Source organism: Dendropsophus ebraccatus, chromosome 13 (genome assembly GCF_027789765.1).
Source record: "Dendropsophus ebraccatus isolate aDenEbr1 chromosome 13, aDenEbr1.pat, whole genome shotgun sequence".
NCBI classification, from domain to species: Eukaryota; Metazoa; Chordata; class Amphibia; order Anura; family Hylidae; genus Dendropsophus; species Dendropsophus ebraccatus.
In genome coordinates, this window is record NC_091466.1 from 15,399,843 (window position 1) to 15,419,544 (window position 19,702).

Sequence of the window (19,702 nt, forward strand, 5' to 3'; positions counted from 1 at the left end):
GCCGTCCCCGGGCCCTGAGCCCCAAAGCCACATGAGAGGACGCCAGTAAAGATGAGCTCAACTTTAGCATGCTCGCGTCAAGCTGAAGAAGTTGGACAAATCCCTAAGGATTCCTGGAAAACATGAAAACAGCCATAGGCCAGGACTCCCTAGGGCTCCATCCAACTTCTTCAGCCACCAGTATATAAATGTTGATCGATCCGACATAGTACATAGCTTTCAAGAAGTAACAAGCTACGCCTCTGTCTACAGATGTGCGAGTAGGGAATTTTGTTCATTGGAAAAAAATTAGGCATATATATTATTATTTTTTTTACACATGAGGAGGGTAAATGTTGTGGTGCCATCAGGACAATGAGGTAAAAGCGATATTGTATCCATATTTGATCTCATAATCTGTAAATTATCCATCGGCTTACGTTGTGTCATTCCGGTAACAAGGTCATTCAGCGTGATTGTCACCTCTGAGTGGTAAGATCCCCTTCTCCTCCCTCCACCCTGGGGAAGTAAGTTTCCCAGCACTGGGAGAGAGTTTGGAGGTTGTAGCCACCCCCCCTCCTCCCCTTCCCTCGCCTTGCACTTTCCGTCTCGTCCACTGTGAGTGCTCTGTGAGACTCTGAACAAACACAGTGGAGAGCAGAAGCATTTCCTTATTCTCACACAGGAACCACACCTCGCTGGGGAGCTCAACTTCACAGCAACTTTCCACCAGCTGCCGAGAAGACCAGAAAAGGCACCGGGGGTCCTAAGGCATTGCTAGGGTCACCAACACCAGGTAAGAGGGTCTGCAGGTCCCAACATGAATCGGAATACTATAGAATCCTGTGTCTAATACAGGCTCCAGAGTCTTATTCATCTTCTTCTAAACTCAATATTACGAGTAAATTTACCCCTGAAAATTCAAATTTTGAATTTGTTTTTTAATTCTTCTCTCAGAAGTGAAATTTTGTAATTTCGGGACCATAGTTCAGAGCCGTTCCAAAGGCTGCATGGAAATTTCCTTGGATCTGAACAGATTCATAGATTACGGAATGATATTGTTTCCTGTAGACCCCCTCCAGGGGGTGCAGACAATGGAGAATAACCCCTTCACTACCGGGGAGGTTTCATTCTGCTCCTGTTGGGTGTAGGTCCAGTTTGACTCAGTTTCGCAGCCCTACTCTTTGTACCAATATTAGGAGATTACCAAGCTGTAGCTGTCTATCTATTGTGATGATCTGATCAAGGTTCTTGTGGGTGGTGATCATGCCAGTCTGGTTTCTAGGTCTGATTGTTGTGGTTGTGCCAGTCAAACCTTATGCCACTCCATTGCTACCGTCCTGTTTTGGAGGTGCACCCGCAAAGACCAGCTGAAATAACATCTCAGTCACAGGCGTCAAGGTGAAGCCCCAATCTTCTGATACTTTTCTCAATTCCTCGAGGGCATCAGATATATATCGATGTGATGTGTAAAGCAAAAAATCAATACGACTGACTATTTTTATTGTTCCGCATGAGAAATGGGTATTGGTCTAGTTAAATGCTCCGATTGTATCGATAACCAATACGTTTAACGTAGTCCACCTTAATGTTCAACCCTTAATGCTGCGATAATAATTTATGTATGAGGCTTCTGGTTGCTTCACTATGTGGTATTAACCCCTTCAGGTAGTGTTCTCCATACATCGTACTCAGTGTCAGACTGGGGTATCTGGGGCCCACCAAAGAAAATGATCCTTGGGGGTCCCCCAGCGAAGAACTAGTAAGAAACGACATGTTAGTCAATGTTAGTGCAGGTTCTAAAGCTGGGGGCCCACCGAAGGATCCTCAAGTCCTCTGGTGGGCCAGTCCAACACTGATCTTAGTGGTCCTCCACATGTCTCCATCTCTGGCTATAGACAGTAGGATTCCCATTGACATTGTCAAATATAACGCAACTACTGAAATGCGGCCAGCGACGACCTAGGGCAACCTCAGCTTTAGAGTGGTCAAACCAGGCCCCACTGTCCTACTTCTCACGGGGGCAGTCTGGGACAGTCAGGGCCAATCGAGGATGGATGTAGAGGGGGGCGTGCAAGTATGTTAGAACAGTAAGATGAGCCCCAATTTCCATTCTTGCATTGGGGTCCTAACACCATCGTGAAAAACAGCTGTAAACTGGTTCCAAAAGGTGCAGCAAAATCATAGTTAGATAGTCATCCATCGAGGCCTGTGTGGAGGGACGGGAGGCGACAACTACTTTTCGAAGGTTTTTAGATTATTTCACCCCTGAGGAGGGGAATTGAGGAGAATAAAGTGTAAGGTGTGTAGGTACCTGTTATATAACCTGAGTATAGGCTCCCATAAAGCAGCCATGATGGAGGTATCTAGGTGTGCCGATTCATGACTCAGGATAAAAGTGAAAGGGACACGGTGCAGCATGAGCGAGGTAACATGTTTCATCTGGCAGGACGGTGGAATCACGCTGCGCTCAGGTATGAGGCTCAAGTTACAAGCCGTGAGGATTACAGCATAGAGGTGAAAATTAAAGGGGTGCTCCGGGATAAAGGAAATGGTGTAAACAGTGGTTGAGAATGTGACACTCTCATTTCATAATATACTCGGACACAATTGCTTTCCAATAGACTGCTATATATGTATCCTGTCAGATGATATTCATATACTGCATGAATAACAGGAAACACACACACACACACACACCTTGCACCTGCGACATCCCAATATGGCTCTTGGGTATACATTTTTTACCTCGAACTATACTAGGAAGCTAAGGCCTATCAAATCAATGTAAATAGGTAAAGCGATATGCGGATAGAAAAATAAGGGAATCCCTGTATGGACCAATGTGTGGATGAACAATGATTACTGCAGTCTGTAATACGGATATCTGCTTGTGTAAATGGTTGTTCTGTCAGATTACTCTATAGGCTGTTCCAGGGCTCCCTTCTAATATCACTATCTGCAGTCATGTATTCAAACAAACAACATAAGCTCTATTTGCTCAAGAGCCACAGGCTTAGATGACAACTTTATTTTAACCCCTATTGCACATTCCTGACTATGTGAGCAGCGTAAAGCCAGTTCTCTATTCACCTATAGTAGTTATATTCTTGTATATAGGAGCAGTATTATAGTAGTTATACTCTTGTATATAGGAGCAGTATTATAGTAGTTATATTCTTGTATATAGGAGCAGTATTATAGTAGTTATATTCTTGTATATAGGAGCAGTATTATAGTAGTTATACTCTTGTATATAGGAGCAGTATTATAGTAGTTATACTCTTGTATATAGGAGCAGTATTATAGTAGTTATATTCTTGTATATAGGAGCAGTATTATAGTAGTTATATTCCTGTATATAGGAGTAGTATTATAGTAGTATATTTTTGTATATAGGAGCAGTATTATAGTAATCATACTCCTGTATATAGGGGCAGTATTATAGTAGTTATATTCTTGTATTTAGGAGCAGTATTATAGTAGTTATATTTTTGTATATAGGAGGCAGTATTATAGTAGTTATATTCTTGTATATAGGAGCAGTATTATAGTAGTTATATTCTTGTATATAGGAGCAGTATTATAGTAGTTATATTCCTGTATATAGGAGTAGTATTATAGTAGTATATTTTTGTATATAGGAGCAGTATTATTGTAATCATACTCCTGTATATAGGGGCAGTATTATAGTAGTTATATTCTTGTATTTAGGAGCAGTATTATAGTAGTTATATTTTTGTATATAGGAGGCAGTATTATAGTAGTTATATTCTTGTATATAGGAGCAGTATTATAGTAGTTATATTCTTGTATATAGGAGCAGTATTATAGTAGTTATATTCTTGTCTATATGATCAGTATTATAGTAGTTATATTCTTGTCTATATGATCAGTATTATAGTAGTTATATTCTTGTACATAGGAGCAGTATTATAGTAGTAATTTATATGCTCATACAATCTTATTTGCAGCTAGCAGTGTTATGAAGTGATGACTAGGGGCAGTGCAGGCAGCTAGGCCCCCCCCCCCCATTATATACCTCCATGTACCCCATGCCTCAGCTGTGTCTGCACAAAAGTCCTATAGAGCCGCAGACGGGGTGACGAAAAGGACGGAACTGATGCTGACGTGATCCTACTTACAACAAGCAGAAGTGTGGTTTTCTGTAATCCTCACAGTCTGCCGAATATGCATATAGTGATGGGCCGGGTCTAGGCAGGCTGCTGATGAACTACGAACTATGAACAGTCCCAGTCTGACGTAAAATAAAGCTATAGGGTCTCCAATGTAATTATACATATCAGATATTTGCTCCTACCCTATAGTGTATCTAAAACTATCTTTTGCTATACTGTCTGTTCAGCTATCGTATCTAAGCCCATCATGTGGGATTCTGTCTCAGGCCTGGTGTCTAGGCCTGTGACCTCTCAGCATGTGGCCACTGCTCCTCTCATCATGTGCAGTGCATGCTGGGTAAACAATAAGACTTTATACGCATAAGTTTCCACTTCCTGCCCGGCTTGACTACTCCTGAGCTGCCTTCTTTCTTCATGTCTCCTTTAAGACGAGCGACCTCCATTGTGTCCTTGCAGAACATTATAAGTGGTTTTAAAAATAAAAACCCCTTTATGTTTTCTCACATAACTCGACTTGTTTTGTTCAAAGAACAGGAAGCGATTTGCTGCGTCTCCTGTATTGTGCTCAGACCCCCCCTCCCCACCTCAGCTCCTGTATTATACACACCCTGGTGTTGTAACAGGCCGGGGACAATGTCAGCGCTTGTGCACTTTAATTCTGACATGGAGAAGTCCTCTGTATGGGGGAAAGAGCTGATGAAGCAATGATGAGAGCCTGGCAGGAGTCCACAATGGGTTTTGTAATGGAGGACTACGTCAAGGGGCTTAGGTACACCTCCCCCCGCCTGCCTGCCTAATAGTTTCATTAGGTCCCCTACCCGTATGACTGAGATGGCTTAAAGCAGAACTGAACAGTCAGGTAGGGGTGTAATGGAGACCCATAGCAAGTCCTGGAGTACGGCTTGACTTGCATAATGCATAGTGATGTTAGTCATAGAACAATGTACAGAGGGACATCATAGTACCAGGGATAATACACGCAGTGATGTCACTGCATGGGCATAATACACACAGTGATGTCACACTTTAGGGATGTCACTCTTGCATGCAGTGATGTCACTGCATAGAGCTTGTGCACACAGTGATGTCACAGCGAAAGCATACTTAAAGGGGAAAATGTTTTTCAAATCAACTGATTTCAGAAAGTTATACAGATTTGTAAATTAGTTCTATATAAAAATCTCCAGTCTTCCAGTACTTATTAGCTGCTTTATGTCCTGCAGGAAGTGATGTATTCTTTCCAGTCTGACACAGTGCTCTGTGCTGCCATCTCTGTCCATGTGTCAGGAACTGTCCATAGCAGTAGAAAATTCCCATAGAAAACAGTTCCTGACATGGACAGAGGTGGCGGCAGACTGGGAAGAATACACCACTTCCTGCAGGACATACAGCAGCTGATGAGTACTGGAAGACTGGAGATTGTTATATAAAAGTAATTTACAACTCTGTATAACTTTCTGACACTAGTTTGAAAACAATCTACTTTCACCAAAATACCCCTTTAACATAGCGATGAGAGTTCATGGATAATGCGAAGTGACATCAGAGCGGAGGTGAAGAAAAATGATGTCATAGTACAGGAATAATGCGCACTGTAAACAGCTCTAGGATCCCATAGCAGACCTTGGCATTTTTAATAGGCATCCCTTACTTTTCCTTGGGTGGCCCCCATAGTTGTTGGACCCCATAGCTGCTGCTATGTCTGCAATCCTGGTAGTTACACTCATGCATGTAGGTGTGATTGCAGTTAGATATCACTCCTACATGTTACAGGAAGCTGGGATATGGAGAGCTGATGGTAAAAAGAGAAAACCATCAGTGACCACCTTGTCCTTGTGTGAGGACCCAAACTTCTCATCCTGCCTCAGCTTCCTGAGGACCCCTATGAGTGGGGCCTATGAGGAATTGTTATATTGGTGGAGTCACGCCTTTAAAGCTTTGGGTGGAGTCATGCTTCTAGTATAAAACACACCATAAAGTGGGCCAGTGAATTTTATAGGGTTTAGCAGTCTTCTCTAATACCGAATACGTAGCTGTCCCGTTGTAATTTCCTGCTGCAGGATCGGTACGGCAAAGCTGAGTAAGTGGAATCATGAGATTGTTCATTCCAGCAATAATAAAAAAATAACAAATGCTTCATTCACTGAGGATTCGGGGAAAGTACGATCTGTCTCCTGGCCGGGCTTTATGGATAAGCACCTGATGCTGATGTCTCACATTTAAAGGCCTCTCAACATGGATTGCATCATACAGATATGGAAAGAGGGATATGCAGGGAAACTCTCGGATGATACTTTTGGAAAGTGGGGCTTTCCATGCAAATAGACAGATCACTGGGGTGCCAACACCCAGCACCCTTATCAATCAACCTGCACTACACAGTAAGCGGAGCCAAACGCTGTTGTCTCTATTCACTGTGTAGCAGCGGTGACCTGTAACTGCAGCCGGAAAACCCCTTTAAGCCAGTCTCTGCTTCTTTAAGGAGCCTGAGGGTACTATTACACCAAGCAATTTTTCGTCGATTAACGATAAGCGATCTTAAACGACCGCTAAGGCAAACGACCCGAAATCGTTCGCCCAATTACATGGAACGATGAGCGTTATTTATGATCGTTCTTGCGGTCTTTTAGTCGTCGGTATTGCGTACATTTCAGCTGCGAATTCTTATTTCACCAAACGATGTGCGAACGATCAAACTCTAAAAATAGGTCCGGATCCTATTGAACGATCAACGATTTCTCGTTGGTCGTTTAATCGTTGCCTGCTATTACATGAAACGATTATCGTTCAAATCCGAACGATTTAACGATTTTTCGAACAATAATCGCTCCGTGTAATACCAGTCTTAGAATATGGCAGGGGATTTAATAAACTTCCCAGGAGGGTAAATAATACCTATAACTCTTTATTATAGTGCTCTCCTCTTTGGCCTCCTTGCACTCAGCTCCCGCATTAAATCCCCAGTCATGTTCTAAGGCTTCTTATTGGAGTCAAACAGTGACTTGAAGGAAACCGTACCTCCAAATGGGTGGGTGGGGGGCTGCTTTTTATATCTTTCTTCCCAGAAATCCCATTAGAGCACGAGTGGCCTATAAGTCTCCACATGTCTTCATGGTGCTCTCCTCAAGGAGAAACATTACCCCTTGATGTTATCCCTCAGATATAATAAAGATGAACTAAGGAGGGCGCTATAATTCTGACTAAACTGCTTCCAATGTTGCCAAATGGGGGCTGGAAAAGTAACCTGTCACATATGCCTCTCGCCATGGTGGTGCCTGTGGCCTAAAGAGATGACATACACCCATAAACATAGTAATAATCCATATGGATCAAGCAGCCTGGTTATCAATAAACATATTGTTTGTGGGGCAATTGGTTGTTACTAAGTGATCTGAATATTGAAGGGTTTAACCATGATAGGTCACATTGGTTACATCCATTAGTGGCCTCCCTCTCTTGTGACCACAGAGGACGGAGGTTATCTGGACAGTCGCAGTGACTGTTCCATTGTTCAACCTCTCAATAGGAATGTTAACAGGTATGAAGAGATGCATGACCTTACAATAGTGGCATTCTAGGGCTGAGGAGACCCCCAGTGATCCCAATAACAGTGCCATACAGTGTAGGTACTCACTCCATACCATGTCCAAATATTGCCATACACTCCTGAAGTAATAGGCTCATATTTCATATAATAGTGTCACACTGTCCCTAAGTAATAGTTGTGTACAATGTGCAAGTTATAGTGCCATACATTCCAAAAGTTATAGTGCCATACAGTATCCAAAATACAGTCCCCAAGTAATAGAACCATAGTGTCATACAATGTCAGCGTAATAGTGCTGAACAGTGTTAAAAAATTTGTGTTATACAGTGTCCACCTAATAGTGCCGTACAGTATCCAAGTAATAGTGCCGTACAGTCGCCAGGTAATAACGCCATACAGTGTCCAAATAATAGTGTTATACAGTGTCCACGTAATAGTGCCATACAGTATCCAAATAGTGTTATACAGTGTCCATGTAATAGTGCAGTACAGTGTTAAAATAATAGTGTTCTACAGTGTCCAAATAATAGTGTTATACAGTCCCCAAGTAATAGTGCCATAGTGTCCAAATAATAGTGTTATATAGTGTCCATGTAGTAGTGCTGCACAGTGACTAAATAATAGTGTTGTACATTGTCCATGTAATAGTGCCCTATAGGGTCAGAATAATAGTGTTATACAGTCCCCAAGTAATAGTGCCCTATAGTGTCCAAATAGTAGTGTTATATAGTGTCCATGTAGTAGTGCTGCACAGTGACTAAATAATAGTGTTGTACAGTGCCCATGTAATAGTGCCCTATAGTGTCCAAATAATAGCGTTATATAGTGTCCATGTAATAGTGGTGCACAGTGACCAAATAATAGTGTTATACAGTGTCCATGTAATAGTACCTTAGTGTCCAAATAATAGTGTTATATAGTGTCCATGTAATAGTGGTGCACAGTGACCAAATAATAGTGTTATACAGTGTTCATGTAATAGTACCTTAGTGTCCAAATAATAGTGTTATACAGTGTCCATGTAATAGTGCTGCACAGTGACCAAATAATAGTGTTATACAGTGTCCATGTAATAGTGCTGTAGTTTCCAAATAATAGTGTTATACAGTGTCCATGTAATAGTACCTTAGTGTCCAAATAATAGTGTTATACAGTGTCCATGTAATAGTGCTGTACTTTCCAAATAATAGTGTTATACAGTGTCCATGTAATAGTACCTTAGTGGCCAAATAAGTGTTATACAGTGTCCATGTAATATTGCTGCACAGTGACCAAATAATAGTGTTATACAGTGTCCATGTAATAGTACCATAGTGTCTAAATAATAGTGTCATACAGTGTCTATGTAATAGTGCTGCACAGTGACCAAATAATAGTGTTATACAGTGTCCATGTAATAGTACCATAGTGTCTAAATAATAGTGTTATACAGTGTCCATGTAATAGTGCTGCACAGTGACCAAATAATAGTGTCATACAGTGTCCATGTAATAGTGCTGCACAGTGACCAAATAATAGTGTCATACAGTGTCCATGTAATAGTGCTGCACAGTGACCAAATAATAGTGTTATACAGTGTCCATATAATAGTGCTGCACAGTGACCAAATAATAGTGTTATACAGTGTCCATGTAATAGTGCCGTACAGTGACCAAATAATAGTGTCATACAGTGTCCATGTAATAGTGCTGCACAGTGACCAAATAATAGTGTTATACAGTGTCCATGTAATAGTGCCGTACAGTGACCAAATAATAGTGTTATACAGTGTCCATGTAATAGTACCATAGTGTCTAAATAATAGTGTCATACAGTGTCCATGTAATAGTGCTGCACAGTGACCAAATAATAGTGTTATACAGTGTCCATGTAATATTGCTGCACAGTGACCAAATAATAGTGTTATACAGTGTCCATGTAATATTGCTGCACAGTGACCAAATAATAGTGTTATACAGTGTCCATGTAATAGTACCATAGTGTCTAAATAATAGTGTCATACAGTGTCCATGTAATAGTGCTGCACAGTGACCAAATAATAGTGTTATACAGTGTCCATGTAATATTGCTGCACAGTGACCAAATAATAGTGTTATACAGTGTCCACGTAATAGTACCATAGTGTCTAAATAATAGTGTCATACAGTGTCCATGTAATAGTGCCGTAGTGTCCAAATCACAGAATGGGAGACCTCGATTAATATGCTATACTCAGTTTGGTGTGTTTTACCTCCCACCTAGGTCCCTTATTTATACGCATCCTCTTCTTTCGGAGAGCAGAAGGTTCTTTTTTTCCATCCACAAACATTGTGACCGGACAGAAGTGACCGGGACCAAGGTTGTCACCCTGTTTGACCTTGACTATAATAAATGGGTGGATAATGAGAGGTAACCTATCACACTACCTTTAGCAGCACTGAGGCAAAGGTGCTAAGGCTGAGGGTATACCAGTCTGGGTATCATTTCTTTGACCAGTGTTTAGTGCTGCTGCTGGGTTCCCACACTGCGGGCACATGCCTCCAAATGGCACGGCTCTTATACACAAGCTATCTTTTGCGCCTACAGACTTGAAACTAAATCCACCCACGGTCGGGGACTGAAGGCGTTTAGTTGGTTTGTTCACACAGAGGCTGGATATAGCCGTGTGCTGGGACACACTGTCTGTGCTGCACAGTGCTCATTTACTGCGGGCAGAGTCACAATGACTCAACTCTGTAATTATGACATCACAGACACTTCTCAGTTTCCATATATGTACATGATGTCATTCACCCAACATATGGGGGGAGATTTATCAAACATGGTGTAAAGTGAAACTGGCTCAGTCGCCCCTAGCAACCAATCAGATTCCACCTTTCATTCCTCACAGACTCTTTGGAAAATGAAAGGTGGAATCTGATTGGTTGCTAGGGGCAACTGAGCCAGTTTCACTTTACACCATGTTCGATAAATCTCCCCCACTTTAGCTTTGGCTGTCCAGGCATGATGGGAGTTGTAGTTTTGCAACAGCTGGAGAGCCAAGGTACCCTACCCCTGCTGTAGAGAGTGGACTAACATCCTCTACGGCCCTCGCAATGACTGCTTTAGTACTGTGGCCAGTTGATGGTATTTGTGAACCCTCTGAGGATTCGGGAACAGGGAGCTATGAGTATGTGATGGATCTTATTTACTGTTCTATAACCAGCCCTGAAATGACCGCAGCCCTGGGCTCACAGCTAAAATACATATTTCATCAGGAGAAGCATTCACGTCTTCTTTCCATTACTGTCTAAATATAAAATCGGGAAACTCTGAGTTTTAATATTACATACCAGAGCTGGTATTCTGGGTACTCTTCATTCCCTAGGGATCTGTGGTGCACTTAAAGGGACATAGATATGTATTTAGAAACTGTTGTGGAGGAGGAGCTTAAAAGGGTTATCCAGTGCTACAAAAACGTGGCCACTTGCTTCCAGAGACAGCACCGCTCTTGTCTCCAGTTTGGGTGCAGGTTTTGTAAGTAAATGGGAATAATTGCAAATCACACCTGAACTGGAGACTAGAGCAGAAGAAAGTGGCCATGTTTTTGTAGCACTGGACAACCCCTTTAAGGGTGCGTTCACACCTACAGGATCTGCAGCAGATCTGCAGCAGATTTGACTCTGTGTTCAGTTATTTAAATGAAATCTGCTGCAGAAAATCAGCTGCAGATCCTGTAGGTGTGAACGCACCATCAAGGGGACCTGTCAGCAACCTGTCAATTAATATGTAAATGAGGCACAGTAGGCACTCCCAACGGTTAGCTAGACCATCTCCGCTTTGCTAGGTGAAACCCTGGGCTCTAGCCATGCTGGAGCACACCCCTTGGGCACACCGGGGTATTCCACTCAAACATAACTTTTCATATCTTGCTGCCCATGGTAAGACTACCAATTTCTTCCATGCTTGTTATTATCTATTCAGTCTCCTTCCCCCAGTTCTCATCTGCTGCTTTCTGCTGAAGACACAAAAATCTGTGTGTGAGGTTTTCTCTCTGTCTTCACCTTCTCCCCCTCCCTTCTGAGACGGCTGATGTAAACAAGTCCCTGTCAGGTGTTATCTGCAACACTCTAGCTTCTTTATAATGCTAATTAAGTTGCTAAAGAACTTGCTGTGATATATCCTCCCAGCATTACAAAGAAGTTACAGTGTTGCAGACACAGCCAGCCAGAGACTTGTTTACAGCCATCTCAGAAGGGGGGGGGGGGAGAAAGACTCACACACAGATTTTTGTGTCTTCCGCAGAAAGCATCAGCTCAATGAAGAACCAGTGAGAAACGACATGTTAGTCAGTGTTATTGCAGGTGCTAAAGCTGGGGGCCCACTGTAGTATCCTCCGGTCCCCTGGTGGGCCAGTCCGACACAGCCGGAGCCTACATGTTTCTCTACTCAATTGAAACAATAAAGACATTACATGTAATATGGGTCTAGGCCTTCTTATCCTTTGTCTGCCCACACATTTTTGCCAATTCAAATTTAAGATGATGTCATGACTAATCTGGACAGACTGGTTGCTAGGAACATGACTCCTGACAACCCTGTTTAAAAAAGTGACTGTTAAGCAGGGTCTCCATAGCAACCAGTCAGTCAGCCATGACTCACATGTTCAGTTAACAGCCTGACTGGCACTGTACTGACAGCGAGGAAACCTGGGAGTGGTCAGACCAGGCCATTCCCTATGTCCCCTGCTTTATAATCAGATTTTCTAATAATAACTTTCAGGTGGAGATTCCCTTTAAATATAAATATATGTATATGTATATATGTATAATAATATATGTATAAACATACAAATGTATTTGCTTCTTATCCTCCCAGCCTGATACAGAACTCAGGGACATGTGTTCTCGCGCCATGTTCCTGGGTTCTGTCCGTACATGCGGCGCTCCTGCTGCAGGGTGAGGGCTATGGCGAGGAGAGCAGGTCCAGGCAAGAACATCTGCTATTAAGCATGAGTAACACGTTGCAGCTCTTAGTGTCACCGCGGAGCTTTTCAGGGCCTTCAGGCGTGGGCTTACATTGTGTTCAGGAGGCAGGTTCAGGCCAGTGCTCGGCTCAACTGCTCTCAGTACAAGAATATCACTTAAAGGGGTTATCCAGCGCTACAAAAACATGGCCACTTTCCCCCTACTGTTGTCTCCAGTTTGGGTGGGGTTTTATAACTCAGTTCCAATGAAGTAAATGGAGCTTAATTGCAAATTGCACCTGAACTGGAGACAACAGTAGGGGGAAAAGTGGCCATGTTTTTGTAGCGCTGGATAACCCCTTTAAAGGGGTTATCCAGCGCTACAAAAACATGGCCACTTTCTTCTAGAGACAGCCCCTCTCTTGTCTCCAGTTCGGTGGGGTTTTGTAACTAATTTCTATTGAAGTGAATGGAGCTTAATTGCAAACCGCACCTGAACTGGAGACAAGAGTCATATTGTCTCTGGAAGAAGGTGGCCATGTTTTTGTAGCGTTGGATAACCCCTTTAATACAGAGAGTCTGAAATTTGAAAGACCATAAAGGTGAAGAATACTGAATATGGTGGACGTCAAAAAACTTTTTGGGTTTTGGCCATGCATGGATAGATGTAAGATCATTGCTAGTGGTCACTGAGAATGAGACACCTGATGGTCTTTAGTGCCTATCTGTAGAGTCAGATCTTGGTTATGGGGGCCCAATGGGCCCAGCACAGTGATGGAGAGCCTTCGGTCCTCCAGCTGTTACATGCCCAAACACCCAAAGATATGGCTTTGGCTGTCCAGGCATGATGATGATGGGAATTGTAGTTTTGCAACAGCTGGAGGGCCGAAGGTTCCCCATCACTGGCCTAGCATGGGGCCTGCCCAAGCCAAGTCCAAGGCCCTGGCATTTGCTCATGTTTGCCTAGTGGGCCCTAGCAACCAATCAGATTCTACCTTTCATTCCTCACAGACTCTTTGGAAAATGAAAGGTGGAATCTGATTGGTTGCTAGGGGCAACTGGGCCAGTTTAACTTCACACCATGTTTGATAACTCTCCCCCAGAGTATCCAGACATTTCTGACTTTCTGGCATCTCCAAGTCCAACATGATAATAAAAAAAAGTCAAAAACTAAACCCTTACTGTTAGAAATCATTCTCCATCTCCCTCTGTCGGCCTCAACGACCCAAATTTGTGGCTGACCTCTTATGACAGTACATAGTATAGTAAGTGAGATCAATTTTTGAAAGCAAGGAATAAAACCTAAAAAGGATAAAAGGGAACAAAAAAAACACAAAAGAAAAATCCAGACATGTGGGCTTGATACAGCGTGACTGAGTCAGAGAGTCTGCACCTGTGTGACATACAGGAAGTGGTTGTGTGAAGCAATACACCCGTCATGTCAGTCAGGCTAAACCTGCCGAAACAACCAAGAGACAATGATGAGAACCATTCCACTTCCTATCTGCGACACATTACTTAAAAGAGAAGTACTGTGAATATTCAGCTATAGGCTATGTTCACACAACAGCGATTGTATGCAACCCACTTCACTATGAAAAGAACGGCCGTTGTCATAAAATGTACGTTGTGTGAACATAGCCATATACTGTACAAAATAAAGACAGTATTATAGTAGTTATATTCCTGTATATAGGGGGCAGTATTATAGTAGTTATATACACAAGCAAGTAGATGTGCTGGCACTATCAGCAAACCGTAGTATTCTGAAATTGTTTGTATGTCCAGGTTAAGTGACCTTACATGATAGGGAGCGTTGTGATCTCTGTTTACTGAGTGTACTGACTCTGTTTACAGTGTCTGCATCACGGTGGTGCTCAGCATGAATAGGAAAACAGATCATTCAATAAGCACAAGCCATTGAGTTAGACAGTAGAAACCAGCGGCACTCACCGGGTTTATGCAGTAATCGTGGTTTATTTACAAGATGTCCTCATACAGGCAACTTCAGGGCTAAACTGACAACCGATTGAAACCCCGGAGGCCAGATGAAGCGGGAAAGTTAGCCCGAGAAACGGCTGTAGCCACGGTGCACAGCACCCTTGGACCTGTCTCTCCCTGCCCTGAAGTTGCCTGTATGATGACATCTGGTAAATAAACCACGATTACTGCATTAACCCGGTGAGTGCCGCTGGTTTCTACTGTCTATCTTAAAGGGGTTGTCCGGCGAAAAAAAATTATTCACAGAATAACACACATTACAAAGTTATACAACTTTGTAATGTATGTTATGTCTGTGAATGGCCCCCTTCCCCGTGTCCCACCACCCCCACCCGTGTACCCGGAAGTGTGGTGCGCTATACATTACCTGTCGCGTGCCGACCACGGTCTCCGATCGTCAGCAGTGACGTCTTCTTCGGGAGCTTGGCGGATCTTCCCGAGTGCCGGCCGCCCTCTGCAGCGTCATCCGAAGCTCAGCCGCGATTGGCTGAGCATAACTGTGCTCAGCCAATCGCGGCTGAGCAGCTGATGACGTGGCCGCGTCATCAGCCGCTCAGCCTTGATTGGCTGAGCACAGTTATGCTCAGCCAATCGCGGCTGAGCTTCGGATGACGCTGCAGAGGGTGGCCGGCACTCGGGAAGATCCGCCAAGCTCCCGAAGAAGACGTCACTGCTGAGGATCGGAGACCGTGGACGACACGACATGCGGTGAGTATAATGCACCACACTTCCGGGTCTAGCGTGGGTGGGGGGAAACACGGGGAAGGGGGCCATTCACAGACATAACATACATTACAAAGTTGTATAACTTTGTAATGTGTGTTATTCTGTGAATAATTTTTTTTCGCCGGACAACCCCTTTAATGGCTTGTGCTTATAGTAGTTATATTCCTGTATATAGGAGCAGTATTATAGTAGTTATATTCTTGTATATAGGGGGCAGTAGTATAGTAGTTATATTCCTGTATATAGGAGCAGTATTATAGTAGTTATAGTCCTGTATATAGGGGCAGTATTATAGTAGTTATATTTTTGTATATAGGGGGCAGTATTATAGTAGTTATATTATTATATATAGCAGCAGTACTATAGTAGTTAAATTCTTGTATATAGTAGTTATATGTTTTGATTGATATAAATATTAGTTTTGTAGCTGTTTTATGTCACAGTTGAGGTCACAAGGAGTGATTTCTGGTGCATATCTCATGACACATCTCACATCCTCAGAGAAGTTCTCTTCACACCTCGCCTACATCGTGAAATTCTCATGAAAAAGCTCTGTGAACCTGTTCCGGCCAGACCGATTGTCCCTCTGCTGGCATATTGAATATTGCAGTCACGTATAATGAGTTTGATTGAGATACTGGAAATCAATCTAGAACATTAAATAACTTTATTGCTTACTGTACTGGAATCCTCAGGCTGCTTTGATATTATTTATGTCTTCCCAGAATTTATATAGTGGCATAGATACTGGGGCATTCACTGAGCTTGTGGGAATCATTGAAGAAATAAAAGAAGTGGCCAGCCCATCATCTGGTTCACACCTTTGGTGGTCCACCATATCAGATCTCTGTTAGGTAGCCACATTGGATGACTGACCTTGTAACATGTTCACATCTGTCAAAGTTGGTCAACATGTTTTGTAGGACGCCCTCTCACGTAATTAACCGAAACATTATTAGGGATGGTCTGAACCTGGTTCGGACGGGGTTCGTACGAACCCGAACCCTCCGCAATGATTACCGCTGTCTGCCCGCTCCGTGCAGCGGGCGGATCCAGCGGGAGGAACGCCTGGAAAACTGGGATACAGCCATAGCCATAGGCTGCATCCCAGTTTTCCAGGTGGTCCTCCCGCTGTATCCGCCCGCTGCACTGAGCGGGCAGACAGCGGTAATCCGATGCCGAGCGTTCGGGTTCAGCCGAACCCGAACCTCGGTGGATTCGGACCATCCCTAATTAAAATTATAGCATTGTCATTGTGGTTCCAGACAGCTGTGCTGGGCTTACATAGTGAGTTGTCTCACTGACGTCTATGGTCACTAAGACTTCTCTCTGGGTTTTCATTCTTCTGCTTTGTATGAGAAAATAGACTATACATTTTCCATAGTATCTTTACAGAGCCTCAAGTTCTCCTTATCATGGTAGGTGAATGACGGCCAGGGCCGATTCTGGGGTTTCTGCCGCCGCCGTAACCGAATCACCCGCGCCTGCACCCCCCGCACCTTCACCCCCCCCCCCCTGGGCCGACCCTGCAGCCACTCACCTGTCCTGCAGCAGCCGTCCCGTCCCGCTTACCGCTGTCCCTCGCCGACAGTCAGCAGCTGTCATCGCCGCCAACGGTCACCGCTGTCTCCCGACCCTGCAGCCGCTCACCTGTCCTGCCGCAGCCGTCCCGTCCCACCGCCAACGCTCACCGCTGTTCCTTTCCGCGCTCCAGTGCCGTCAGTCAGCAGCTGTCATCGCCCTCCAGAGAGTCGTGAGTGCCTGGGGTCAGCGGGGGCATCGCGGCCCCCACTGACCCCGGGCACTCACGACTCGCTGGAGGGCGATGACAGCTGCTGACTGACGGCGCGGGACAACGGTAAGCGGCGGGAAGGGACGGCTGCGGCAGGACAGGTGCGCGGCTGCAGGGCTGCTGTCTGCCGCCCCCTGCAGGGGCGCAGAATCTGCCGCCTGAGGCTGAATACTCATTCCGCCTCATGGCAGAAACGGCCCTGATGACGGCCACATGCACACAATATGATATTTGGCCTTATCGTATTTCTTTGCATAGTGATGAATGAAACTAGTGGACGTTTCATTGGATTCCAGGATATGGCGATATGTGACCACTTGTGCACCTCCGCTAGTGCCATGACGTCTTTATTCTAGGAAACCTTGGAGGTACCAGGTCACACACCCACCAATATTATATTATTTTGTGTTCACGCTCTATCCTTGATGTAAAGTATAAGGGATGTTATGGCGGGACCCAAAGATGAACCCGAGTGGGCGTCTGAGCCGGCAACAGAATTCTAATATTTTTAGCACATTCTCCATTATGACTTGAGTTCTCGGTTTTCCAGACGAGCCTTGTTTATGAAGGGATGTCCTCTCTGGCTGTGGGCTCTCCAGAAGTCTGCTCTGAGAGGCTTTTTATCGTGAAATCTCCTCTTTAGGCATGCCATCAAAAGTCAGCGCTTTCTGGTCATTTACATTCCAGGAGTGACCCCCCCCCACCACCACCACCCGCATATGGGATTATTCCCAATTGCTCTATCCTTTCATTTCTTTCCCAAGGATTTTGCTAAATCACTTCCCTTTTCCAACCATCCGACTGTTTTCAGTTTTTAGGGAAACACAGATGCAGAAGCCGCACATTCAGTGGAATTTCCTAAAACCTGAAAACACTTGCCAAAGGTTCTCAAAATAGGAAATTATGACCTTATACATGAGGGCTGTGTCTGACCAGATTACAGTTTGCCCTTTGTTAAGGGCATAGTTGGACCCCACAGCCATAATCCATATAAACAGGGGTGTACGTAGAGGAGAGGCCACGTAGCAGAGATCATATTGAGGTGTTCTGCCCACCATAACCCATCATCCTGGGAGCGGAAGGCTTGTCCCATCTTTACTATTCACTCTTTCCATCCTATTGAGGAGAGAGGAGATGCATGACCCTTGTTCCCATGATTAACATCTAGTGTAAGACAGTCCACTGACTCATTGTCTTTTTGTTACTTATAATGACTAACATATGAATCCCGAACATCAGCTGGAAATGATCATTAGATCTCGGAATTCCCATGAAGATGCCATACATAAAGCCGTAAATTCAGGGTAAAGTTCACACTGCGTTTTTGCAATCCGTTTTTTCATCCGTTATATGCAAAAAACGGATGCATTTGTGTGAATTCATTTTTATCTGTTTTTCCATTGACTTCCATTATAAAAAAATGGATCAAAAATGGTGTGGTCCATTAACCTCTTAACGACGCATGACGGCCGATCGCCGCGGCCGGCTAATTAACTATTCAAATGCCGCTGTCAAAGCTGACAGCTGCATTTGAATAGCAGCTGTGCCCCCTCTTCCTGGTGTCCAGTGGGGGATCTCCCCCCCGAGATGCGATCACGGAGGGGAGATCCGTTCTAATGAGCCGGCCGGGGCTCAGCGTCGGAATGACGCTGATCCCGGCTCGGCAATCTATTCAGATGGTCTGCAGCAGACCATTATAATAGAGCACCGATCTGATGGATCATTGCTCTATTATATACACAGGATTGATCTCAATGGGAGATCAGTTCTCTGTATATAGAAGTCCCCCAGGGGGCTTCATATTACTGTAAGGGAAAGTTAAAAAAAGTGTTTTTATTAATAAAAAATCCCCTCCACTAATAAAAGTCTGAATCACCCCCTTTTCCAATTTTACAAATAAAAATAAATAAATAAAAAATAAACATGTTTGCTATCGCCGCGTGCGTAATCGCCCGAACTATTAATTAATCACATTCCTGATCTCGCACAGTAAACGGTGTAAGCGCAAAAAAATCCCAAAGTGCAAAATTGCGCATTTTTGGTCGCATCAAATCCAGAAAAAATGTAATATAAAGTGATCAAAAAGTCGCATATGCGCAATCAAGGTACCGATAGAAAGAACACATCATGGCGCAAAAAATGACACCTCACACAGCCCCATAGACCAAAGGATAAAAGCGCTATAAGCCTGGGAATAGAGCCATTTTAAGGAACGTATATTTGTTAACAATGGTTTTAATTTTTTACAGGCCATCAGATACAAGAAAAGTTATACATGTTACATATCGTTTTAATCGTAATGACTTGAGGAACATATATAACAATAACATAAGTTTTTCCATAGGACACACGGTGTAAAAATGAAGCCCCCCCAAAGAAAAATAATTGTGTTTTTTTTTTTCAATTTCACTATAATTTTTTTCTGGTTTCGCAGCATATTTTATGGAAAAATTCAGCCTGTCATTGCGAAGTACAATTAGTGACGCAAAAAATAAGGGCTCATGTGGGTCTGTAGGTGTAAAATGCAAGTGCTATGGCCTTTTAAGCACATGGAGGAAAAAACGAAAACGCAAAAACGAAAGTTAGCACGGTCC

General features: G+C 43.6%; 1 protein-coding gene across 1 annotated transcript in view; it reads left to right on the forward strand.

Moving 5' to 3' along the window:
* Positions 1–614: 614 nt before the first annotated feature.
* The window catches only part of CDC42SE1 (CDC42 small effector 1), a 36,019-nt gene continuing 16,931 nt past the window's right edge, over positions 615–19,702 (forward strand). The window contains exon 1 of the mRNA XM_069950489.1: positions 615–775. The gene's annotated coding sequence lies outside the window, so the exon portion shown is untranslated. The remainder of the gene's footprint in view (positions 776–19,702) is intronic.